Source organism: Cheilinus undulatus, linkage group 9 (genome assembly GCF_018320785.1).
Source record: "Cheilinus undulatus linkage group 9, ASM1832078v1, whole genome shotgun sequence".
Classification (NCBI taxonomy): domain Eukaryota; kingdom Metazoa; phylum Chordata; class Actinopteri; order Labriformes; family Labridae; genus Cheilinus; species Cheilinus undulatus.
The window spans coordinates 28,237,725-28,265,667 of NC_054873.1; the positions used below are offsets into that span (position 1 = coordinate 28,237,725).

The window sequence follows — 27,943 nt, forward strand, 5'->3', positions numbered from 1 at the left end:
TGCTGCTTTTCTCCCATTTTTTTTTTTACAGCTTAACGCTCATGTTTGCCACTTCTTTTTGAAATTTTAGCTAATTTTTGCATTTTACTTTATTTTTGCATTTACCTTTTTATTCCACTGTTTTCAGGTTTTAACCTGTTTTGAAACAACATGGCTTAGATTTGAAGTCTGACATGACTGTCAAAATGATTTATTTCAATACACCCATGCACATTTTTATCACGACCAATTAAAGAAAAGGGGTTAACTTTTTGGGAAAAGCGCTATATTGATTAAAATAACAATTAGATAAAATGCATTTTTTTTTTTCTTTTTTTTTTTTTGCTTTGATAAGACTGTTTATTATTCAGGTTAGATATAAAATACGGTTATCATGGATTAACCTCACAATGGGCCATGATTTTTGCCAACCTCCATGGACCCCCAATTTTGCTGGACTCTAAAATGCTATATCCTTTGTCACCCCTTATGGGCAGCTTTGCCCTAATGTTGCCAATGTCAACTTGGATCCAATCTGACCAATCAGACTATGTTAGTCTGGGACACCCACATTTATACTCCGATAAAGCATTCTGACATTAAAGCAGTAATTTCGGTTGTCCATCCTGAGCATGAGGCCAGTGAAATGGCCACCATATGAATAAAGTCAAGTGCGAGTCAAGATGTAACCAAGCAGCAGGTTAACTCTTGTTTTGTCAAAGCTAAATTGAAACACCCCCTTGATTTTGTTTCATGCAGGTTTTATTCTCTAATGGGCTCTCTGTCTCTGAGGGTGAAGTCAGAAGCTTGCACTCCCTGATGTGATGCAGCACAAGGTCGTACCTTGGGCTATGTAAGTAGATGACTGGCATTTTATCCGGCAGAATACAAAAACATTTCACACACCTTTGTACCTCCACAGTTTGCTTAGAGGTATATCTATGCTGTAGCACAGTTGCACCCAATGCCTTCACCTGTTCACTGTCTGTGTCTGATTCTTCTAGAGTTAGCTCTGGGAGGGGGTTTTAGCTACTTTTTTTCACAAATAGGAAAACTAATATAAAGCACATAAATAAATTATAAAAGCACATGGCTGGATAGGGTAGAAACTTACTAACGGCTCATGAAAATACTCTCTAAAGAACAAATCAACTAGATATCAGAGATCAGATGTAAATGTGTGGTTTGTGAGGCATACTGTTGCTGTTATTGGATGTGCTGATGAAAGTGGATGAAGAGCAGCTGTTCCTCGACTGTTTTGTCATCTTCAAATGAAATTATCTACTCACCAAGGCTTCTTTGATTCAAAGAGAGCTTGGATTAGTGGCAAGTCAACAGCTCCAATTTAGCAGATAATTTAATTTTAACTTAGTGTTGTTCCACCTGGATGGAGATAAATCTATTTGTGACAGGTGTGTTTATTATTCATATCTTACAAACCTGTGGTTGTGGATTTTGGGGATTTTAATGATGGCACTCAGTCAGTCTCAACTTTGTGATGCACAGAGGTCTAAGGTGACTGGTCTGTACACATAACACTCTATGCTTACAGAGCTCAAGCTTCTATTTCAAAGTACTCTTTGTTTTCAGATGGTTAACTTTTTAATCCATCCATTGTACACTTATTAGCAGCCCCAAGCTCTCAGCAGTGGTTAACTCAATTTAGCAGCTCCATTATAATCAGTGAGAGCTGGAGCAGCAGCCTGAGCGATCATGAAGCTGATGGAGGGCCCTGTCACAGCCATAACCTGCTGTTTACATAGTAAAAGAACTCACTGGCCTCTTTTTTGCTGGGCTCAGAGAAGGAAAAAAGGCACAGTTGGACATTGATTGAGGAGCTGCAATTTACATGCTGCAGAGATGGGGAACAAGCTCTCTCAGAATCTTACAGCATCTGTGGTTCTGTCCCGGTGTTTAGCTGCTATGCTGCAAAACACACCCAGACATTAGTAAACGGGCAACACCAAATCCGTTGAATGGAGACGATAGAGAGCCAGGTGCACAAAGAACCAGATAGCAGAAAAGCAGCCATGCACAAATGGGCACCCAATCACATACTGAGTGAAGTAAATGCAATTACAGAAAACCACAGGGGAGCATCTATAAAAGAATATGATTGTTACACTTTCATTATCAGCAATATCAACAATGTTTATCCATTTCAAATGGAAGAAAATGATAGTAATAATATGAATTTGGTGATTGCAGACTCTTTGTGAAACATATTACATTTCTGATTTAATTATTGCCTTTTGTTTATATATAAATTGGCCCAATTATCAGTGTTGAAACAGAGTTCTGAGGGTTTGTCTTTGAAGCCGTGCCCTCTGCATACAGTTGGAAAAATGCATGGAGCAGTTCCTTCTGGCCGCTCCGTGTCTTGGTAGCAGACTTGCTCTGATCACGATTCAGCTGTTGGCCAAAAAACAGAAAAGAAAAGAGAGAAACTCATTATTGCTCTTCTGGCCTTCCAGTTACATTTATTTTGCAACGGTGAGTCTGCAAAACATTCCAGAAATACAAGCAGCAAGTCTGTGCCTGTACGCTTGTATGACTCTGTGATGCTTTTTCTGTCTCACAGGGTATTAAGTTTGTTAATTGTGACATTGATAGAGATATTGCCATAACATGTTTATGCATAAGGTTTGCATTATCCTTTATCATTAATAGACAGACATGGACTGCCAGAGGCAGTTGTTCGTGTATTGGCCCTGCATCCAAAGCCAGTGAACAAACAAATGCTGATGCTTGCATGCAAATTGTGTATCTTAAGATCTTTAAATCCATATCTATTCAAGGCTAACACATGCAAGGCATACTGATTAATCTGCCTTATCTCTCAGATGGATTTTTCTTTATCAGATCTGGGCCCAAGTGTTGCCCTCATTGTCTCTCTGTGCCCTGCCAGGAGTGGCCACTGGACAGACATATCCGGGCTGAGGTCTCACAGTCTCTCATCTCATAGCCAGGCATGAATCCAGAGCATCCCTTTAGAGGCAGCAGATCTCTGTCTTCTCCTCCACTAACTCTCAGTGGCTCAGCACCACCAAACTATCAGCCAATAGCTCGATGAGTCCAGAGTGGAAGCTAAGAGGAAGGCAGATACAGGGAGTAATTAGTGCTGGGCACAACACTGTAGTTGGTTTCTTTTTGTGTCTGTCTGTGTGTGTAGGAAAAGGAAGATATTGAAGAGGGACAGACTGACAGAAAAGAGGGAGGGGGCTTGTCCTTGTGAGGTCGCCATGCCCCCACTACAAGACAAACCAAGAAAAGTAATTGCATGTAAGGTTTGTTGTAAGACCTTATTGGCCAAATGGTTCCTCATGGGAGAGAGGCATTGAATCAGGATTCAGTCCAGTGTGTGTATAAGGGTATAGGTGACACATGCAATCATGATAACTGCAGAGAGAGTGAGGGGCTTTAAGTGAATCTACATCAATGTGATCTTCTTGTGTGCATGGGTATGTGCTCAGTGAGTCTAGATTTATCCTGACCTCAGTGTGTGATTTGCTATCAGAACAGATGCTCCTGGGAAACTTTACCTGTGTGTGTTGGTCAGCACTGGCTGTGTCTTTTATTAAGTGTCTGTTAATGTCCTCTGAGTGTCCTGGACTGCATTTGTTGCTAAGTGACAGCACTGAAGTGTAAGGTCAGAGCAAAACACTCACTGAAAACTTACTGAATACATTTTTAAGTCCTATAGGACTAATTATACTTGGTAATGTGAGGATTGCAGACATCCTTGGTGCTTTTAATCCCAATGAAATATGTAAATTTCTGAAGTAAAAGTTCCAACAAATGACCAACCTCGGTATAGCTAAGATGCCTAATAGGATTCATTCAGTATCTTTCTATTTTTATTTTTTATATTTTGTTGGTTTTAAAATGTTCTCTTCATCACTATCTTCAACTTTTCCTATAAACATAGGCCATTTTACCAGTAGGCAAAGGTAGGAGCCTCTTGCACCAAATGGCCTAAGGCCAAATGTGTGCTTCAAATGGATCTAAAATAATATCAGTAATTCCATCCATCCAGTTTCTCCACGCTTATCCCAATTGGGGGTCGTGGGAGGCTGGAGCCTATCTCAGCTGTCATTGGGTAAGAGGCAGGCCAGGGTACACCCTGGATCAGGTGCCAGTCAGTTGCAAAGCTGACATATAGAGACAGGCAACCAGGTATGCTAACATTCACACCTATGTCCAATTTAGAGTCACCAATTAACCTAACAAGCATGTCTTTGGTGGTGGTGGGAAGTTAGAGGACCCGGAGAGAAGCCATGCATAGGGACCTGTGCAGCCCATATCAGTAATCAGGATGTGAAAAGGTACACTGAGTGCATAAAAAAGCACCAGATAGAGTGGTAGTCCAAAAATTCCCTGTTTCAAGTCCCTGGAAAAGTCCTATGTCTTCATAACAGGCAAATAATGGGAAGGTAAATCTATAATATCAAATCAATAAAACAGTCAATTACTTGTAGGGAGCATAAAATATGTAATTAGGACTGTCAGCATAAATGCATTCATCATGATTAGTTAAGGTCAGTAATTTGTCTATTAATTACTTTCTTCATTCTTTCAATCCATAATAAATTCCTCTTTCAGTGGTTAGTTCCAAGTCAGAATCTCTGAATTACCTATCTGAAGATCATTGTTTTCTTTCAAAATAAAAGTAGGCCTATGTCCTTAGAGGAAGTTAATCACTCTCAGTTGAAGACGGACAAAAGCCAAAATGAAATATAAACTATTTAAAATGTAAAATAGTGGAATTTAAAAATGGTAGATTAATCACAATTAACATGATTAAGATTTTGAGATGAATCACGATTAAATATTTTAATTGTTTGACAGTCCTATAAATAATAAAAAAGTCATGTTACTTATATATAGGCATGGTCAAGGTCTAATTATACTGCCACTTTTTTACAGCTACGTCTGAGCTAACTGCTACTCCGGCAATTGTATATACCAACTTAAAGTACAACTTAACCCCACCTGTAATGATTGCAAACTCATGCCGAAGCAGGTCGGTAGAAGATTGGAAGCGTATTTTCCATCATGACAAGCTTTCAGCATGGCTCTTTGCTCTTGTTTAATAAAGTAATGTGGCCTTGTTTTGGTAAAACTGCCACTGTGGCTACATCTGAGCTAATCGCTCCTCCAGCAGCCATTGTATGACTCATAGTACAACCTTCTTAACTCAAGCAAACTCATGCTGAAGCAGGTCAGCAGAAGAGCCAAAACACCTTTTCTGTCATGAAAAGCTTTCATAGCTGTCTTTTGCTCTTCACTTGTTACAAATGTTACATTTACTAAATAAATGTTGTCCAGTTCTGTTAAACTGCAGCTATGCTATAGCTACATCTGAGCTAATTGCGACTGGTGGCAGCCATTGCTATCAGCTTTGAGTAAAACTTACCCCTGCCCGTGGCTACTGCCTCATTCTCCTAAAATGACCCTGAATGGTCAGAGGGATTTTCAGATGTAGCACAAGCGTTGTACATTGGAGCTTTTTAGGATGGATTTGCCGAATGACAGACAGGGAGTCTGGCAAATCCTTCAGCTTTGCAAGGTTACCAGATAACATCAGCAGCTGCAGCGATACTCAGTGATTATTCATGTACAATACTACCATTGAAGCAAAAAGATGCTCAAACATTGACTTACAAACACGACATCCAAAAGAGACTGTTTATAGCAATAAGAGGAAACATTGTACTTTGTCTGCAATGTAAAGGTTGCTTGGTTTCAAAGGAGGTTTCACACATGAATTGATTTCCCAGTCGACGTGGAGACACGAGAATCTTTCATCCTGAAAAACTAGTGAAGAGAAACGCTGCAATAATCACACTTTGACTGGAGCTCTAATCCCTAAACATCTGACACATTTACACCGATTACCACAGGTAATTAAACTCCAAACAGCACACACACTCATGCACTCATTGTCTATTGTGTGAATTTATGCATCAAGTGAAAGAAATACATGCCTTTTTCCAAAATATGCATTGTATATCGTAAAGCTATTGCTGAAATGATCTTAATTCAAATTTAAATGGAAAAAATATGCGAATTCACCTTCGTTGGACAGTTGTACGGTTTAGTACTCAGGCCTCTCTGAGCTCATCTGATGTCAACTGGAGTTAAGGGTGCAATGCTGATACGCTTCTTACTCCTCAACAATCTAGGTGAAGCACAAAGAAGTGAGAGCAGGAAGACTGACTGATGGACAGCAGAGGAGAGGAGAGGAGAACGGAGGAAAAGGAGAAAATGGAAAAAGGAAAAATGTCAAATCTGGTGCATTGGAAGTGATCTTGGCAGGAAGCTGAAGTTACCATAGCGACCTACTGAAAGCTCTGCAGCAAGCAAGAGCCGAGAGAGAGCCAGAGAGAAAGAGAGCAGACCTTGATGTATTGTGTCTCACAGGCTTGGTCTTTCATAGCAGGATTTTGAACATTGCAGACTGTATGTGAATTTAAGTACACAAACAGCTTCATCAATGCCGACTACTCATTGATTTAGTTCATGTATTTATCTTAACAATCAGGAATGTGCTATTACTTGTCTTTTTTTGTTATTACCAGGTTAATCAAAGCCCTGTTAGGTTCATCAGTGAACTGCACCACAGTCTGACAATCCCCGGCTGAAAAGATATGAAGCAGAACAACACATCCATTAACATCACTACGCTCTTTGTAATGTGGATGGTAATTGGTTGTCTTTGAAGCGTTGGACTGCTGAGACCGCTGACTTTAATAAGCTTATTCACCAGTATGGAGATTCAGATAGGACTCCTACTATAGACAGCCAAGGGGATAAATAAATACACATACATATTTTAATGGTACATGTGCATGACTGCAGATAGTTACAAATAGTTGACTGCTTTAAGTGCACGTAACACTATATAGTTTTGTCAGCCCATCAGCACAAACACACACAGAAAACTCCTGAGGGGTATCAGAGGATGGGTTTATCAGTGTGTGGAACAGGGCATGCTGGGATTATTTAGTGTATCCCCAAGAAGAGACAACAAACATGGACACGTGGCACAACATTACCTTTCCTTTATACCGTAAAAACTACAGCTAAGCCACTATGTCTGCTAGTTTGTCACTCAACTATGTACCGCCTTGACAAAGGAAGTGTTATACACTATAACATCTCTAAGTAGTTACAGCTACGTTTTTTTTAACATTTAATTTGATTTAATTTTTTATACCTTTATTCAGATATTGTTGAAAACTAGGGAGAGACGGAGTGAGGAATGACATGTAGGAAAGAAGCCACGGGTTGGATTTGACCCTGAGACCACCACTTTTAGGACAACAGCTACTACATGAGGTTCTTTTGGTTGCATCCTGTTGTCTTAAAGACATTCTTATTTGACTGTGTTGAAATGCTTAACATTTATCAATGTGTGGGCTATTTTCCTTAACAACTTAATTTGCTTCCCAAATTTTGGATTTCTACTTTGTCAATTTACTGGTGGAACATTTGAGCAAACAGAAGTTTATTTCTTTTATAATAAATACAGAAAATAATAGTTTTTTAGTAAATCTTTGAATTTAACTTTTAACCTCAACTGGCTACTTGACTGGATGACAGGATATGAAAATGATACTGTCAAATAATACATCACGACAACCAGGCATAACAACAAATTCTGACAACGTTTCAAAGAATTGAGACATAAAAGCACATCAAGATGACAGAATATAAGGAAAAGGTATAACAGCATGTAAAATTGACAAGGGGTAACGGTTGACTCAACCAGCACATCACCCCGACCAGGTGTAACAGTGCAGTTGAATAACATCAGACAGAGGATATGCACACAATCAAGAAATGTAACAACAAGGAAAATGTTGTCAGACAGAGCATGAAGTTGACAGGGGGGAAAGCAAAACTACAAAAATTCAACGCTGAAATTATAGAGACAACTGTTGTGCCATATGAGCCACTGATACCAGGAAATGTGTGGTAAGGTGAGTAAAAAGCACTGTAGGTCCGTCCACAACTAAAGGTAGCATTAATACTTCCATAAACAGTTAATGAATGAAAGACAGAGAAAAAATGGAGTTCGGCACCAGTGTTAATTTCGTCGTCTAAAACTATGGCTAAAATTATTCATCAACAGCCTTTTTTTCCATGACAAAAACTAGACTAAGACTGACAAAAGTAGATCCGCGATGAATAAAACTAACAAAAATGAAGTTTAGTTTTCATCAAGATGACTAAAACTAGACTAAAATGTAATGTAGTTTTCATCGCACTTTCAAAATCTATAATATGTCTCCACTGTGGGTAAATCTGTCAAAATACAATACATCTATATCTCTTCTGCCTCTCAGCTGTAGAAAGCGGGGACCACAGGTTTGGCAGAGTGCATAGAACACACTACCATGATTTGGTACCAGATTTAGGCAAGAAAATAAATGTTTGGGCCAAAAGTAAAGACTAAAATGTGAGGACTTTTTATGGACTAAAACTAGACTAAAATGTTTTGAGTTTTCATCGACTAAAACTAGACTAAAACTAAAAAGGATAGAAATGACTAAAATGTGACTAAAACTAAAATGCATTTCATTTAAAGACTAAAATTAAAAACAGCTGCCAAATTTAAACACTTTTTGGCACATCATCCTGCTGAAAAGCACATTGTGTTGTTTAAGTATATTGTCACGTTGTGTTTTTACAATGTGTTGTCACATTGTTTTGTTCCAATGTGTTGCCAGGCTGTGTAAGGGGCACCTGATACCCTGCATCCCTAAATGCATGCACCTTAAACCTGTCATAACTATGACATTATAGGTTCAAAATACCCATATTGATCATAAACATTGAAATATGCAGATATTTAGCAATGATAATAATTTTAACTTTCAGCCAGTTTGCATGGGTAAAGTCCAAGTATTGATGTAAATAACTTTTGACTTCTGTTCTTTGTTTTTTCCCAGTGGTTAGTGTGACATCCTCACACAGAACAGATAATAATTGACATTATTAATGATTATTTATAGAAAACTTATTATTTATTTTTTTATTTTTTTATTTTTTGCACAAATCACAGCTAATAACTTCTAGAGTATACAGACTCAGACCATTGCTGGCAGCCACCAGAAGTCAAAAGACAATCAGGAATTACGCACTTCACGTTTTTATATAATAGACAGTGAATAAAACCACTATTTATCTATCCAAATTGATCACAAACATTGAAGCCCATAATGCTAAGGAGAATTGATTTCACCAGGAGTCCTCTCGATTTATCAAACAACAGCTGAGATGTCCATGTGTTTGTGGACGCCTGATGTTTGCAGCCAGAATCTCTTGGGCTGTTTTATTTTAAGGGTTTGTTTCATTGTATTCTTGCACTGTGTTGCTACAGTATGTTGTTCCATGTGTGTTCTACACTGCCTTGGCACTCAAAGCACACAAAGTTGCTCCTCGTCACAGCAGTTTACCTGCACTTTGCCTGACAGGCAACAGATGATAGGGAATTTCAGGGTACAGTCTGGATGAAAACAGAGATGTTTGGGCTCATGCATGAAGCTCACCCAGGGTAATTAATGAGTTTCTGGCATGTGTGGATAGGGCTTATGACATGCCACACTGTGGTGTCAAAGAGTGTTGTCACTTTGCTTTATTTTAATGTGTTGTTGGGGTGTGCTGTTTCAGTGTGATGTTATACTATGATGATCACACTGCGTTGTTACAGTTTGTTATAATAGTTTGTCTCACCTATAACACTTTATTTGAAGGGGTATGCATAAGACTGACATGACACTGTCATAATCATGACATGACACCAGTCACTGGCATGAAGAAGGTTTTAGAAATGTTTCTGAATGTTGTGTCATTCGGTCAAGTATGTCACCTTTAGTGCAAAGTTGACATTGTTTGATCCCTTTTTGCTTCTTTGCTCTGCAAGTGAAGGCTGTAGCCAGCTGTCTTAGCCTAGCATAAAGACAGGAAATAATAGCGCAGAGTGGGAAAAGATCTGGTTTACTTATGTGGCTCTCCAGGAAAGGAAAAACGTTGCAGGGCAACCAGACAGAGTGGTCTAAGATGCAAAGAATATCAAACTTAAATGGTCTTTGATACTTGTCTGTAATGTTATGGAGAAAAAATCAATAAGATCTGTAATGTTACTTTTGTAACCAGAATCCCTTAATGTGTATTGGAATTCTTATGCATCCATATTGGAAGTACATGATAATTTTAACAGTAATGCAGCAGCAGCTCAATGCAGAGCTACATCTAATCCTGTTTGGAAGTTTAATCCTTAAATTATGTTTCATAAAACTATTTTACAGCTTCTCAGGTAATATTGCTAATAGGTCAATGATAGCTGTTGTACTCACATACTGTAATTGTAATAGATAAGTGCAATGATTTTTTTTCCTTGCACAAATTTTCTTCCAAACTACATCTTTAGCAGCATTTAGACACCATTTATGTCAGATAAGCCATTTAGGATTTCATATACACTATTTAAGTGGGAATGAATGGCACTAAGTGATTTTACTGTGTCAATCCTGTTAGTTTAGACTCAATCCTGATCCCTCTCCCCTCTCTCTGTCTGGATGTTTACAAATGCCAAGCAAGACATTCCTTGGTCATTCCTCACTCCTCTTATCACCCAGGATGTGTGTGTATGCATGTGTACTTGTGTCTATATACTTAGCACAAAAGTAAGGAAATTTGTGAGATTATTTGAAGATTATTACCTTCTTGTAACAATGCTTCTTGGCAATAAATCTTAAACCAGTGGAAAGCCTGTTTATTTTCCTTTTAAATGATGCTGCATTTGTAAAGAACATGCATGAATGGGATGAGCAGTAGAGCTGAGTATGTGGGTTGCACCCATTAAAAATTTGCTTAAACTTCTGAACAATACTGAAACTTTTTATACTTAAGTGTTGCTCACTCTGGATACTGAATGACTCTTTTAAGTCAAAGGAAAGGGTGCATGGATTATAAATCCTTCCATGTTCAATCACCACATGTTTTTTTCCAATTTGAAAAGATTGCCTCTTTTTTTCACATCTATTTTTTAGCCAGAGCTCTCTGTGTGATTGTTTGTGTGTTAGCTTGTTTTTGTGCAGTGTCATCTGGCACCATGTGTGGAAAAAATCCCACAAAAATCTCATTTCCTTCCTTTGCTTTTCTCATCTGCATTTGTCACCATCCCAACAACACAGACACTGCTGACAGACGTCCCAGGGAGAGTATCCAGCATTTTTGTGTGCACGTAGACATTCAAGTGTGTGAATTATGGCTGCTGGAGGTGTTGAGCACCCGTTTAACTGAAAGTGATCACCTTGAATCCACATGTCAGTCACTATGATGATTTATTTCACAGTTTCTAGAAAGTTCGACAGCATGGATCTTTAGTTTCTTTGCATGCTTGTGCCTTTCAAAGCAGAGGGTCGTTTGCACAGGATGTGAGATTGTGTGACCAAGGCTTTCTTCTGTCCTGCTTTCAGGGATGCTGTGCGGTCTCCATGGTTACCAGCTCCTCTCCTTTGCACTTAGTAAAGCAAGACTGAAAAGACTGATATACTGAACTGTAACATATACAAAATTGTCAGGGCTTGCATCATGTAGTGAGTGCCTTTAAATCTGTATTTTACTATTTTGGCAATGTGCCCTTCTGTAGTGGTTTGCTATTTTAGTCACCGCTCTTAACTGTCACATGACTGTGATTTTTTCTGGAAGTTTTGCTTTTTGTAGAGATTCAATCAGGCATGGAAATTAAATTGAAACCTCCAGGTAGGGATGCAAGGAAGAAAGTTGGGAGGGATCAGCAGGTCAGGGCTTCATTTTATATAAATAATGGACCCATATGGAGTATGACTCATCCTGCACACAAACTCACAATTATAGACACACATACATACAGCAACACAAGTGGGAGGCGACTGTAAATAATTGGCAGTTTCTCTTCCAGGACCAAGTGTTTGTTTTTATGTCAATTACTAAAACAAAGGTTCAGCTTAATGAGGCTAATGAGATAGCACCTCATTTAGCTCTGTTAGGTTAACAGTGTGTCACAAACATGTACACACAAAAGCACACATAATGGCATCCTGTTGAATAACAAATTAAAAAGTTGCTAATTTTTATAATTGCTGCAAAAACATATGGCCACTTTAAATGTTGAGAACTTTACTAATATGTAGTAAACAGCTAGAAATGCTGCTTTTTTAAGCCTAAAATGTGTGTAAATAAGTATTGTACTTCTCCTAGTTAGACCTATCAACTTGATTATTTAAATTTCCAATCAGTCCAAGTCAGCGTAACTAATAACGGCTGTAATCAGAGTGTGTTTCATGGCTGATGATGAGCACACTCCATTTCCATTATCATCATCATGGCTATGGTTGTCTGTGTAATCTACCCCATAGTGATGCGTTGAAGGCTGATGAAGCTGATAATCAGCAATTATTACTGAGTGAGGGAGAGTCTGCCCATGCCTGTCTGTAATGTTTTGGCATACGTTTTAGCCCTGTTTGTTTGTGGTAGCCATGTCAGACTTGAACCACTTCAGCGTTTCTTATGTGTTGAGTAAAAGTCTAACAGTGCAGCTAGATTGCTCCAGTGAGAGCTGTAACTTCCCTCAAAAGAGTTTCACTCAGACTGTAATGTATAATTATCTCCAGCTGTCCTTACCAAAATCTAAATTCATTTCATGTGAGACTCAGAGGGGTTTGTGCTCATCTTTATCTGCATTTAAAAGACTCTCTTAATTTCCATTTTGCCCTTTAAACCTTTAATTTGCATTATGTGTGAAGAATATTTGGTGTCTGCGTCAGGAGGAGAAAAAAAGAATCTGATGCACAAAGTACTTGAGATTTTTGGTGAATTTAGTTTGATCTTAAAAGTTTTAGCACCTTTTTATTCTGATGATGGATGATTGTTTTAACAAAGCAGAAAGACATTTTTAAATAGTGAAAAGGATCAGTGAAGCAAGAGTTTCCCTTTAAAGTCCCTATAAAGTGATGAACACATCTGTATTTTAGGTGTGTTGATTGGCAGCCCACTGTGTTATGAACCCCTAGGACAAACTTCAGTCATGAAAAACATCTTTAAGAATATAAAATTAAGCTTCAAAATCATGAAAAATTAGGCAGAGAAATCCACTCTATGATGGTGTGGGCGTGTTGGCTGAATGTGCCAAAGCCACACCCACACACGAGAAACATGATCCTCTCAAATTTCAAAAAGTTCTACAACCTGAATGGAGGAATCATCTGTCTGCTATACTGCTATGTTACAACTCTTTTTAAAGAAACAATCACATTCATCTTATGACAGTCAGAGAGATTAGAGCAAAAAAGAAAGTCTCAGTGTCATTTTCTCATTCTGTATTTAACTCTTCAGGTGTTCCCTATATCTAATTTTCTGAGTCATGTGAAGTTATGTCTCAGTACTGTTTAGGAGACTTGGTTGTTTTGTTGCTGCTGAAAACACTCACTTTCCTGATGCTGCTCTTTAAAATAAAAGTCTCAGTTGAAGCATTGGAGGCTTTTATTGTGAAAGACTTGGCAGGAACAGAACACAACTATCATTGGATGCCACACTCAGCTTTAGCATTGTGATGCTAACAGACATGAGGGATTGAACTGTGGCTGCTTGGAGAGAGACAGTCAAAGCCTGCTTCTTTTAATCATCCAGGGCTAAAGACAATTGAAACACACCTTCAGGAGGTAAGATGTTTATTCCTGTTGCATCTGGTTCAAGTGTAAAAAAGACAACCAATCCAGCAATTAGCCTGGCCCCTAACCTTACAGTGAACTATGGCCAGAGCGCAGCTGCCAAGATCTGTGCCAGAGCAGAGGAATTAAATTTACTGTTTTCTGGCACAAATTTCTCTGTTGTGCTTTTAATGACCTGTAGGCCACCGTGGCTAGATTTGAGAAAAATACCTCACAGTGAATAAAAATGCAGCATGTAGCTGGCTGTTAACTTTTAATGACGGCAGTAACATCAGCTAACAACACACAATATATTGAGATGATGTGCTCTGTGATTTTATATCATTGTAGCATTAGGGGGCAGACTAATTCCCCATAGCAACTGGTGACACGATAGGTCGCTGTATTTGCCCTGCCAAAACTAAACCAAGCCAAGAAAGAGGTGAACAACTTTCTAACCGTCTCAATCCAAAATGCAGTCACACATAGATCTCAGTGTTTTCACATGTTTACAGCAACTATATTCCAACATATCTAGTGTGTTTGGACACAAAGTTTTGATTTCACTTTACAGGGAATCTAAGCAACACAGATAGCAATTCTTATAATCAATATTCCCAAAGTGGAGATCTGGCTAGCACACTTAAGCAACATTTTCCACAAGAAGATTTATTTAAATATGTAAATAACTAAAGCAGAAAGAGAAGCATGAGTTGATGTTATCTGTCTTTTCTGATAAAGCTGAGGATTGTTAAAAGTCTTTTTATTCTGAGTTGTATTTACAAAACCCACGGCCTCCTAAATGGGTGTCCTTCACTAATGACTAACCATATTCCCAGTTTGCAATGGATATTTGCGTAGCAAATCCTTGATGCCAGGCTGGAGACTGAGGGCCAGTCAAATGTGTTATAGCAGGTGTTCTAGGTTGTAGTCATGGCGGTTTGTGTTTTTTTTGCCTCTCTGTTTGATTACTGTTTCTGTGTTCTGCATGGCTGGACACTGAGCTGCATAGCGGCGCTGGTTATCTATCTTTCTGCAGAACTCACGCACTCGCACACACGCTAACACACAAACAAGCAGAGTGAGACAAAGTAGGGTCCAATTTATTTACACCACCAGCTGTTTTCACCCATCAAAACTGGGCATCATACACACTGCAGTGCATCTCAGACAAGGTGGACTAAAGTAGAATCTCTTTTACATTAATTAATCCAAAGCATGACGAATAAATATTACCAAGACTGACACCACAGATGGGACAGAATGTTGCTGTCAAACATTGACTGACACCCCAAACTGCAGGTCAGTAAATGGTTTACCTGGCCCCCATGGGACCGCGGGAACAGTTTCGAGTGGCTACTTTGTCTAGTTGTGACCTTCATTTATCAGGTTGTTTATTCACCCAGGAGTACACACAGCCGAGCCTCAGCTTGGCAGCTGGTATGTGAGAAGAGTTGATGATGGATTAACAGAGGAAGACACCAGGATTGGTTTAAAGCTAGGAGATGAACTCTGTGATTTGAGTTTCCTTTCTTTTCTCTCTCTGAATTCTTAACCTCCAGCCTTTATGTAACACATATTTCAAATTTATCAACCCACACACTTCCAGAGCCCTATCAGCATGGTGTTCATTTTACCTGTCGTCTTATTCCTGTTTCATTTCCATTATCAGCTCAATTTTTCTCCATCTTCACAAACAATTAATCAATCTCCCTCTCTTCCAGGTGCAAGCGATCTATCTCTTTCTCTTTCCCCTTCTCTAGCTCATCTGCATGCTGCTCTGTCTTTAAGCTCTCTGTCTCCTTCTCTTTTCATTAATTCTTTCTCTTTGTTTGTCTCTTCAGCTGCTGTGCGTGGAATATAAACTTCACACAGAGAGAGGATGTCCTGTGCTATATTGTTTCCCCTGTTTACTGTGATCAATGTGCCTTGCTATCTCACATACATTTGTTTCTTTCAGGCCCAGCAACAGCTGATCAATATCTTTAGTACAGACACTCAAAGAGCTAGGCTGCATTCTTTTCAGTATGCATACGGCCATACATCAATACCACTGATCCTACTTCATTTACACTGAGAGCCCATTCACAAAATAACTCATAAAAGCACAAGTCCTTCATAATCCTGCAGGTATTCATGTATATTTTAGCTTGAGTGCTCAGGTCATAATGGCACATCTAAAACTTTTCACACAACTAGAGGTATGTTTAAGTTGACAAAGGCTACTGCATGTGATGAAACTAACAGTCTGTGATTATCTGTCCTAATTAATAAGGACTACTTATGCTATGTTTGCAATCACATCTATATGGATCCTCTTCTAAAAATCATGTTTGCTAATTTAGTAAAATTATTTGTAAAAGCCTGATTCTCTTAAATGTGATAAATGGAATGATGAAAAAGACTAGTTCACAGTTTTAATTGTTAAAACAGCACTTAGTGCATCACACTGTTAAACAATGCCTTGACTGTACCAAAAATAAATATGACTCAGCAGATTTTGTTTAACCTAATTTACCTAACTCAAAATTCAAAAGGAAAATAAGTTTGAAAATGTAGATTATCCATGACAGCAGATGTTCCCCGGTCTCAACTTATCTTAACAAGCATACTGTGAATTCTTGGGATAATTAATCCAGTCTATTCTTTTGTTTTAGTCCCTGCCAGAGATTCTGTTCAACATAATTGGGGTTTCCATTTACCAGTTTTATTCATATCTTCACTTTTCATTAAAATTAAATGAAAATGCTACAAATTTCGCAAAAAAAGAAGAAATGAAAAAAGCTTTTATGCTTGGAGGAGGAAGAAAAGTTGGTGCATTGACATATTAAAGGGGACTATTTTGCAGTGGAAACATTTAGTGTATGCCATCACTGGATTAACATTCTTCAGTAGGAACTTGGAACTGTAACAAGAACTCTTCCAAGAGCACATAGGTGTGCAGAGATTAATTCCTTCATTTGAAATCTCCTCATAGCTACCAACCATAGTACATGCAGAGTTGAAGTTCTTCTGCAGTGTTTTTTTCTTTTCCTTTTATTTTATGAGAAGCACCACATACTGTTTAGTCTGTTGATCCAGTACTCACACAGTGGATGTAAACCTATATAAATTTGCACTTTCTTTAATCACATTTTTTTTAACTTGTTTGAATATTGTGATGGAAAACCCTCTTTGCTCAGTGTGGGTAGCTAAAAAAGGGTGATATGTTATAGTGACATGCCTTGTTCATGAAGTTTGGGTACATCAAAATCACAATAACTTGACCATGTTCTCACTTACATGCAACAACAAATACTAGATAGTGAAATCCAGGGGGGACACTGGGCCATATTTGAAGTTAGTTGTTATATTATGTTTTACAAGCCTGGATGCCTCATTGGTTGTGTTGGACCACAACTGTGATAAAAGGTATGGCCATTAAAAAACAAGACTAATGCTGTGATAAAATTTTAATGAACACAAGCTTTTGTCCAGTGTCTTCCTCTTTCAATATTTGTTTATTTTATTTTTATTTAACCTTTATTTAACTCCCAATAGTAAAGAATCCTTTAAAAAATTCCTGGATCCAGATGGTGATCCGGATCAGTCCCAGAATCTAATCAGTTCTTCCTTATGCCATTTCTGACAGTTCCTGAAAATTTCATCAAAATCTTTCTGCAACTTTTTGAGTTATGTTGCTAACAAACAAACTAACTAACTAACAAACTAACTTACAAAACCTGCCGATCACATAACCTCCTTGGCGGAGGTAATAAATGCAGTAAAAATAAATCATCAGCTTAAAAAAGTGGAGAAATATTATACACAAAGTATAAATTCAAGAGATTTCACTTAAGATTAAAAAGCCTCAACTCAGTTCAGACTTTAGAAACAACAAATTGTACAAAGTCGGATGAAGGCAGGTTGTGTAATCCATCCTTCAAGATCAAAAGAGATGAAAGGTAGTCTGGACCTTTGCCTAGAATGGCTTTATAAATGAAGGTGTACCAATGTCTAAAACTTTCTGCTCATTCTTATACTGAGTCATCAATCATTTTGAATGATTTGTTCAATTTTTTGAATGTTTTCAGAAGTTTTTGATTTGCATGGGTGCCTTGAACATTGATCTTTTTGGACATCCTCTCAGCCTTCACAAAATCTTTTGTGCCATTCAAACACATGTGACATGCAGTGTTCCCAGTACACCTCAGCAAAAAAGATTTGGCTAATGTTTTGTTCAGTTTCACCAAAAATTTAAAGTTAAAATGTCGCTCAACTTTTAAGCTTATCATTTTCTGACACCTTAGCAAAAACATATGCACTTTAATTAGTAGGTAGTTGTGAGCTTAAGACATGACTTATTGGAAACTTACAGCAGTTATGTGTGAATACCCAAACTTTAATATATAACACTCTGTGTGAGTGTGAACTATGTGGTTTGATCCTCATAAGTGCAGTTATTTAATACTTTGTACATCAGTGCATCCACTATACTAGTAGTGGCAATACCCCTATGTAAGCATATTAAAATAGATATAATTTTTTTTTTCTGAATAAAGCACTTTGATTCATCATTGACTATAATAATTATTCATTATTAAACGGATTTTGATGGAAAGTGTTTATATGCAGTTATTTAACAATTAATATAAAAACAATTTATCAAATCTAGTTTAATGTAAACATTTGTGTTTGTTAAGAAAACTCAGAATTTCCACATGTATTTATAGAACTGCCACTACCAATAAAGTTGGGACGGCAATGTCAGATCCAGCTAGTCAGTGCATTGTCTATGTCTCTAAGGTCTGTTTCATACAGAAACAGAAGAAGACTGCTGATGTTAGCATTCATCCACATCCTTGCTTACATTACTGTTACCTAATAAATAAATGCAACACCAACATTAATATTTGCTGGTTTAAGAGGGGTTATATTCCTCAAACTCCTTGCTAATGGTTGGTTGTTAAATGCTTACATAACTTTTCAATCGTGTTACACATAAAGGTCTCAATTCTGTCCGTAACAAAGGTAAAATCTAACAAAATGCTTAAATGACATCCCAGCTCCAATCACCTGAAGTTTGATAACAATTTATACATCTTGCATAAGTGCAGTTAGCAATTAATTCCAGCTAAAAATCTGAACTTGAATGAATTCGCTGCTAGTCATTACTTTGCAAAAGCCAAATAGCATTTAGATTTCCCATCACTCTGGTATAAATCAGATACATCTTAAGTTGCTAATTGGCCTGTAAACAGTGCAGTGCATTGAAAAGGAAGTCTTGGCTGGAAGTCATTTAACAATAATTGCTGGCTAAACAGTATTACAGAGAAGTTAGCAGCCTTTCCCAAAGGCATATATTGTAATGAGCAAATAGCCAGTGGGTTCTGAGACTGGTTGATGATCATCTGAAAAGCAATAACATGAAAATAATCTGTCATATTTTAAAAATAACTATGAATTAGATGCTTGAACACAGTATTGTGGCATTAACACAGCATTTGTGTTTCCTATCTGGAGCATTACATGTGAGGAAATGTCTATGGTGCAACTGTGGTGAGTTTAGTGTTTTGTTTTTTCTCTGAACTACAGACACCTAACCTCCTCCTCACCCTGTCTCCACTACTTTTATGTCTTTTGCTGTAAAAGGGCTTTTCCAGTGTTTGGTGGGCAACTGTCCAGTGGAGATCCTGAGAGACAGAGGCAGAGCGGACAGGGAAGAGAGAGAAGGGAACCAAATGGGTGGGGTGGACTGTGGGACTGCCCAGAGGGGTTCCTTCTGCCAAGGCAGCACAGAGGAATGTTTTGTTGCCTATCTGTGTTTGTGTTAGTGGTCCCATGTGTCTTAGCAGTCAGCAGCGCACCAGTTTACCCCATCACAGATCTATTGTTGAAGCTCTGTTGCCAAGGCTAACAGTGGGTCCACACAGCCATCTGTCTCCATACTGACCCACTGGTTAGCAGCTAACCACTCAGAGAGCCAACGTCTCCCCTCCACAGCCTTATTGAGCCAGAGTTTAAAAGGCATGATACTCTAATATATGACACTGAGTGCATCTCAATCATTTCAATAGCTATGAGCCATTTGAGAGGGCATTCTGCGTCCAGCCATAATGGCGTTTAAACAGCATCATATCCCCTCATAGGCTGCCTCATTACAGCCTGCCTTCAAACCCAAGGAGTATTATAATCAAAGGCAGAGTCAAGCCCATCCTTTTTTCCTGACCCCCCGATAACCCTATGTCCATCTCATCTTAGTCAAGGTCAGTCATGCCCATTGTTCTACTCTAGTAGACAGGAAATAAGGCATTGGTCTTTCTTTCTTGACATGTAGGCCAGGGTGCATTGTTTTGCATGAGGTGGTGCTGCTGAGGATATTAATAACATACTGTACATACTAGTCCCTACTTGGGAGTTCATTGTGCCACTACTTAATGGGAGTACTTTGATGGCACAAAAGTAAGATGTTATCATAGAAGACTACTGGCTACTTGACAAGTTTTTATTTCGTAACTCTGACAATGAAAATGTGAAGACAGCAATTTGTTTCTGTTATTTTAATTCAAATGTCCTGTTATTATTGAAATGTATTTTAGAAAGGCTTGGGTTGTCACAGGTGACACCTGGGCTTGCTTACTTTATGATTAACTTAAAACACAAACACTAACCCTTGAGCAAACACATATTCACAAAGATCCTCCTTCTACAAACACTAACACACATAATCAGAAGCGTGTAATTTACAATATCGGATCTTTTATGCCTTTTTAGTTTAAGATCATATAATGAAAATGGAGGTTTTTCTGTGTTTTGGACTTTTGTACACATACCAATGCTTTCAGGTCATTGAAAAATCCCCTTTTGTGAAACTCCATTTCAGGGTCAAGATTTTTGAAACTCCATTTACAGTGTTTATGAGTGGATGAGGAAAACTGTGTTTTTTGCTTGTAACATTATATTGTGCTCTGGTTTCTCCTGTTTGATGTCATTGTTGTGCAATATTATCACTTTCTCTAACATGGTTAGAGCGAACACTAAGCATGTGCCAGTGTTGTTACCTGGACTTTTTACATGCTTGCACACACAAACATAGTTGCTCTCCCGCTATGTTGATAAACAGAGATGCCAGAATGGACTACAAAGGTCACTGCTGCCCTCCAAAGACACAAACACTGCCGCCAGTGCTGAGTTGGCCAGACCACAGCACGTAACAGTACATTTTTGCCTGTTTATGTTGTCAAAGATGTTTTTGCAAATGTAGCTTGTGTAGATAGAAATATTTTTTAAAACCAAGGATGAAAACCTCTGTTTACAAAAAACCCACCTAGGTAGCAACTAGGCCTTAGACCAAAGTTCCTTCAGCTACAGCAGACACAGAGGGAATAATGATTGCAGAGATTTATGTCAACTCACCCATGCTCCAAGATAAGGAAATATTCCACGTCAGGATAACAAGTTAAAGCCTGTGAATAAGGAGATTTTTTTGTGGTGGTCTAACTTTTCTGTACTGAATCATCAAATATAACTATATATTCTCCAATCAGACTTTTAACCATGCAATAATAAGGCTGAAATAACATTACAAGTTAATGTTTCACATCAGCATCCACCAATGAATATTTCTTGGGGATTTACTCAGTGAGCTCCTATCAGCATCAGTAAGGTTAGCTACTGATGTTTGCCAATGATGCTTGGCACTAAAATGGTTTTCCCTATCATCTCAAAGGTGTTTGCTTTTTAAATCAGGGCTCTGTGCAGGTTAAACCTATCTTATTTTTGGTCTCTCTTTGAAGATATGCAGGAGTGTCCTTATTACACTGTGCTGCTATAAAGGCTGGAAAGGACATTATTTCAATACAAATGTAAAAAAAAACTGACCTTTTCTTAAGACTTTCTCTTGATAAATTCTGAAGGTTATTGTCCAAATGGATAATCTTTATGACCATTAAAGTAAAGCATATTAACTTTTTTTTTATTACAAATTATATTTGAGTTCATTCCCCTTGTCTTTTTGTGAGTAACTCAGTAATTTGTATTTATATATACATACACATACATTAAACAAGAATTAAAAAACACACACACACAAAATGACAAACGTAAAAAGAAACAAATGTACTGTTTATTTTTTAGCACGAGTTGTGAAATGTGCACCGTATATAATGTAATATGCAGCGATAGAACAGTTAGTTTCAAATTTAAGGTGTCCCATTCATCTTTACAGCTGGTTTAAAGGAAAATTACCTTGGTATGCTTTTATTTTGAAGGCAGCTTTTGGCTGAGTAGTTCTCCGTTAAATCACCTCCATGCTCTCCAGACGTTCTGAGCGATGACAGACCAACTTTATCACAGGGAGACACGTCTAAAGTAGACCATGTCTAAAGGTAAAACTGTTCTTTTTTGTATCATTGGCAGGCTAATGTTACTGTTATATTGTTTATGGATACAATAATAACTTGAATCAATGGATACTACAGTTACCTTCTCACTGTAAATGACTTTTGAAAACTTTGTCAACGATGCCCATTTCACAGGAGGGTAGAGTGAAGTTTCTTAACGGTAATTTTGCACATTTTAAGGGGAATATTTAACGCCTGCTTTAGTCAGAGTTACAAGCAGACTTATCGAAGCTAACGTGGCTATTGCCTTGTGGTAATTTAAACACGAATGACACTAAATTTAGCATTTTTATAATGTGTAAGAGAAAAAATCGTCAACTAAGCTTGCAAGCAAACTTCATATTGTGAATAAAACCACAAGGTAACCTCTTAGTACGACATGGGCAGTTAATGTTAACAAAAGACGTTACTCAGACTGATTTTCAAATATGTTACCGTTAGCTAGCTTGTTTTAGCGACCGTTTATGACAGGTGTAGCTAATTTATATAACTGCCTTACATTGAGGTGTTCGGTCGTGGTGGTCCTGTGTGGCATCACGTACAGCAGGATCGTAATTATTTAATTAATTACACCTGCCATGGCATGTTAAGGTGAGAAGCCCACAGTCTTACTACTCTGTTACTTTGTTGTATGTCTAACAATTAAAATGAGCCTATAAACCTTGAGTTAAGTCAAAGGACATTGAGAAATCTCAATAGTAAACCAATTTTTAAAAAAACGTTTATTTATTTTTATTTAGGCGTGAGTTTGACACCAGTTAATGGATTATTCTTTTTTTATTTGCTAAAAAATGCCCATTTCCACATTTTTTGTATGAATATAAGAGCTTAACTTAATTTTTAGTATGCATCATTACTAATAAAAAATGCAGATTTTTTTCTAACACAAAGTGAGGTTGATAATATCTTACAAAAGAACCTTGTGAGAACTTTGTTTGATATGAAAAGATTTTAACACAACCCCAAAATCAATCAAATAAACTGCATGTATAAAAAGTCCTAAAATAAATAGTTGCAGCTGGTATTGATTTAAAATGCTTTTAAAAGAAACTGAATTTTCTCCTTTTCTTTTTTGGTTGAGTCTCTATAACAATTCCATTTCAGTTTCCATATTTGTATTTTCAATTTTTATGGTGAGATACTGTTACATCCCCATCACTTGCAACTTCTCCTTTTACCTAAATATTTGTTTAAAATTGGCATATTAAGAGCCTTTTTAATAATCTTTCCCATTATGCCTTGTCTTTTTTCCCTTAAACTTGGTAGAGGATCAAGATCTGCTCAGAGGTTGTACATTAGATGCATCTCAGGATTCAAGAATCCCAATTTGCTGCAAACATAATGAGTCTTGATGCTTGGGCTATAAAGCTGTTTGAAGTCCATGCCAAAGCCAGCTACCTTTTCCTGAAGAGTGAGTACATTCAACTGTTTCCTATTTATATTGAGTGAATACCTCTGTTGTTTTTTTTAGATTCCTGAAATAGCCCCTAATTTTTACATAATCCTTCTGTGCAGTGTTCCATGCATGCTGCACAATCTCGAGTGAATCGCTTCTTTTTTAGTCCACTTTTGGGATTCCACAACACGGGCCACAGTCCCTCTCTGTTGCCTGCCAGAAGCATCACTCTGCTCTGCCATACTCAAGATACATGCAAAGTCTATTTCCAGTGTAGCCTGCTGCCCAAATAGGATCATCCAGTTATTTTCAAAATGTATCACAATGCTCAGACTCCCAATTGTTAATATCATCACTAAATCAACATTATGTCACAACCACTGGTCATAAGTTGGTCAAAAGAGTCTCTGAGATAATATGATCCCATGGAGAAGTTAATATTGAAGGTGGAAAACTGGATGGATCCAGTGGGTGATGGGGCATGCAGTAGGTAGGAGCAAAACTGTGTTGCATACAAAACACTGCAGACATGGATTATGGATAAATTACGACTTTGTCCCAAACTGTTTTTTAAATTTATACTGACTTTAGTTATTACTCTGCTTACTGTTACAGTTAATTTAGATAAGTATTGCAATTTCTGGAGTACAAATTCTATGCTGGGCATGATGCATTGCATTTTGGGCACAAGTTATCACTATGCTTTACATCAGTCTGTTTTACACTTACATTGGCTGATAGAATAATTTTATTGTAAAGTACTGATTAATTACAGTAAATTTATAACTCTCTGTTTGGTTTCAATACATTAGATGTATGTAGGCTGGAAGGGAAATTGATTGCACTATAAATCACTAACGTATCAGTGAGTGTATCTTTAATCACATAAATAAAGTATCCATGATTCCAAAACACTTACCACAGAATGCTAGGCACACTTATGGCCCAGGGCAATCCCCTGACTCCCTCTGAATTTTAAGTCAGGTTAAAATGTTAGGCCCTGTGCCAGCTTCTTTGCTGTCAGAACCCCGGATAGTGAGACTGTTAAGTACTATGAAGGCATTCAGTCTTTCCATTTATGTCTTATTAAATGGCTCAGTGCTGTGCTTGGTGTTTCTGAGCTTTCCTCCGTGTTTGATATCTCATTTGGCATTCCCTGTGTGTGCAGCCCTCGTTATCGTATTCCTATGGAGTGCACTGGCATTTGACACACAGACACCAAAGACTCTGGCAGCATTGCAGATCAACTGCCTCTCACAGCCGTACTCCCTGTGTTTCATTGTGTCTTCATCATGGCTTGTCTCTCTCATAGACCTCAGACAGGTGATGTACCTGAGGGATCAGGGGGACTGTCACTTGCCTAAACCTTAATTTGTTCTGAATCAGATCATCGTATGTGGTTAGGAGATGAAGAGGTGTTGTGTGCATGCAGCGGCTTGGGGGTTCTGACATTTGAGGTTTTTCTCGTTTGTTGGGACACTTTTATGACATCTGCAATGACAGCTATCTTGTACATGAACATGACGAGTCTCTGAAAGCATACTGATTTATACATAAAATACAGCTTGTGCTTGTCAGATGGCCTTGTGCAAGTCACGATGAAAATTTCTCAAGTTTGTGTCAGATGTTATTGATGTACCCTTAAACACCACCCAAGGACTTTTCATGTATCAGTTTGTGTGCTAAGGTCAGCCTAGTGGTCCTGAATTTGGATGCCCTTTTGTGTTAATAGCCAAAAACTAAAACTGACTGTGTATCAAAGTGCATTCCTGACTTTGTAAACAGCGTAGTGTTTGACTTTTTCTTTTTCCTTTAATGTCTCAACTTGAGGTCATGTGAATTTATGATAGGTTTGATAGGTTTTCAGGGTTCTTTCTACCAAAAATCACAAATGAAACATGCCTGTTTAACGTATAGCACCTTATCCTTTGTTCACCAGTGGACTTAGGAAGGATCTTCAAGAGAAAAGAGGCAGAACAAAAAAGTAATACTTTCACTATACCTGAAAAGATGCACAGACATGCAAGAGAAGTCAGCATTCAACAACCACAAGTGTCAAATGTCAATCTTACTACAGGGGCCTTGCAAGGATGAAGTAAAGTAAAGTTGAAGTGAAAGCTATAGACAGACATAAAAGAACTGCATAGGGACTGAAGTGTAGACACAAAACAAAAGTAGGACTTTAAATTATGAAGTCTGGTTTCGCTCTCGATAACTTTCTCACCTATCAGTGACATTTATGAAATCTTCTGCTGTTTTTACACTCTGGGCTGTTTGCCACACATTTGGACTATTCATAAATCAAGTGAAAGATTATAGGAAATTTCCAACAATTTGGGCTACTTTTATTTTTTGTTCATGTGTTTTTGACATCCTTTGAATGCAGCCTCTCTGTTGTCCATAGAAAACATTTGACATCTGCTTACAGTTTAAGTGGTTTAATGGCAAAGTTGCTGTAAAAATATAATAATGCACAGATTGCTGTCTTAGGGAAACAGTGTTCTTCTTGAAAACAATGGTCAGGCTATACTCTGTTTGCATGCCAGCAAGTCAAACTGCTTTGGATTTGGCTCACTGTCTACTTGGTTTCAGCACAGCTAATTGGAGTTGCCTTTTAGAGATTTTTCATGCAAATATCAAACTAATACTAGAGACATGCTTTCTGGTTTATTGTATTGGCAGGTCTGTCAAGGAGTCTTTACTCTGCATGTACTGGTAAGTCAAATTAAAGTATTAAGTAATTGAATACCCTAATGAACAGATTCTCTGGAAAGAAACAATTTCATTCTGTGGGGAACTGGTCAGCTAACTTGCAAGACATTAAGAGCAATGACTGTAAGATTCTGACACATTCTCCCCATATTTGAATGAAGAATCATCTGAATGAAGTACGACTTTACTTTATTTCTCATCTCTTGTCTGCTCATTCAAACAGCAGAAAGTCTTTTGTCCTTTGCAAAAGGTTAAATCTTTTTCTCAACTGAACTAACACTAGCTGGGTTTCCATTACAGTTTTTCGCAATATAAAAGCGATATTTCTTAAATTATGATTAAGTACAATTGCGCTTTGAATGCGTTTCCATTGAAGGGAGTTTTGGGCATTGGCCTTGCAATTCTCGTAAAATCTCATCTTGCATGAATCCGCTACAGGGAAGCTTGACGCTCAAAACCTGTTGCGTGTTGGTACGGTTTTGGTTACATCTATGGCGGTTGCCTTGATAATTTTAAACAAAAGATGAAGGCAACGGATGATAGTTCGGAGGGAAAGTCTGTATGTAAGGCAAAAACCACGTATAAGGGTATAAGTATGATGTTAAGAAAAGTCTCGTCTCTTCTTCTGCCCACACGTATTGCACCATATTGTCTCGGAGCGACTGGTCATATGACACCGTACATCACGTCCCGTGACTTGTAAATGCAGAAAAAAATGTTTCCATTACACTTTTGCGCTATAATTCTATATTGAAACGCCTGAAAAAACCTCCTCATTAAAGCGTAAAAAGTTTTTAGCGATATTTTAGTTTTTTTTTTTCGAAATTCAGGTGTTTCCATTCCCAGATTTTTATTGTGCTATTTAGATTTTGCACATTTCCAAGTGTAATGGAAACCCAGCAACTGTCTAAACAAAACCAAAAGTCAAGTCATAACCATGTGCTATGTTTTGATTGAGCAATTCTAAAGAATAAACACATTAAACACTACACAGCTCTTTGTATGTACTAGCAAATCAACAGTATTAGCTCGTGAGGTGTTATCTTTAGCCTGTGCTGTGTGTGTTAGGTTGAGGCCAGATGGACAGCCATGATCCTATTACCTGTGTTACTTCTCGTTGTTGTATGTCTGCTGTAACATCACACAGGAGACAGTCCATTTGGACAGGCTTTGTGCTTGTGTTCATTAACTCTGAGCAGACCTGTGAGCTCTCTGTCCATCCATTCAGAAAACAGCGCTGAGCATGGCTCCTGTTAAGTGTCTCTAAAAGGATTTTGTTGATCTTGACTGTTGTGAGTAGACACTTGAGACAGTGCATTGAAGTGTGTGCTGTGTTGGTATAGAGCACAAAGGGTCAAAAGAATTCTCACTAACAAATATTATCAGATCATGTGTATTTGATTATCCATGATATGCCTCAAAATTTGATGAGGATAGATTAAAATAAAAAAGTTTTCCTGGAAAATTAAGATAGTAGTAGAAATACACCGAAACTTTGTGTAAAATGTCAAAGCACTTTGTAAACCCCTGTTTATAAAAAGGCTATATAAATAAAGGTGTTAATGTTATTGAGAAAAGTTCAGTGACAGAACTAATGAAAACCAATACCCTGAATCACACAATTATATACTAAATAATTAAATTTTGGGAGGGTTAAAGATAAGGTGATTGCACTTGCCATTGGTTGACCATAAGTAGAGTTTTAATGCATTTCAGTTATGTCCCAAACACTGTGCTGATTGGTTAATTAATAATTAATAGTTACTTTGATCATT

At 37.8% G+C, this 27,943-nt stretch overlaps 1 protein-coding gene across 9 annotated transcripts in view; it reads left to right on the forward strand.

The window, feature by feature from the left end:
• shank3a (SH3 and multiple ankyrin repeat domains 3a) overlaps positions 1-27,943 on the forward strand; it is a 315,840-nt gene that overhangs the window by 23,133 nt on the left and 264,764 nt on the right. For 8 of the 9 annotated variants that reach the window (XR_005992309.1, XR_005992308.1, XM_041794579.1 and 5 more), the window contains exons 2-4: positions 739-832; positions 21,929-22,045; positions 23,327-23,471. The gene's annotated coding sequence lies outside the window, so the exon portion shown is untranslated. The remainder of the gene's footprint in view (positions 1-738; positions 833-21,928; positions 22,046-23,326; positions 23,472-27,943) is intronic. The other variant, XM_041794581.1, reaches the window with a different exon arrangement.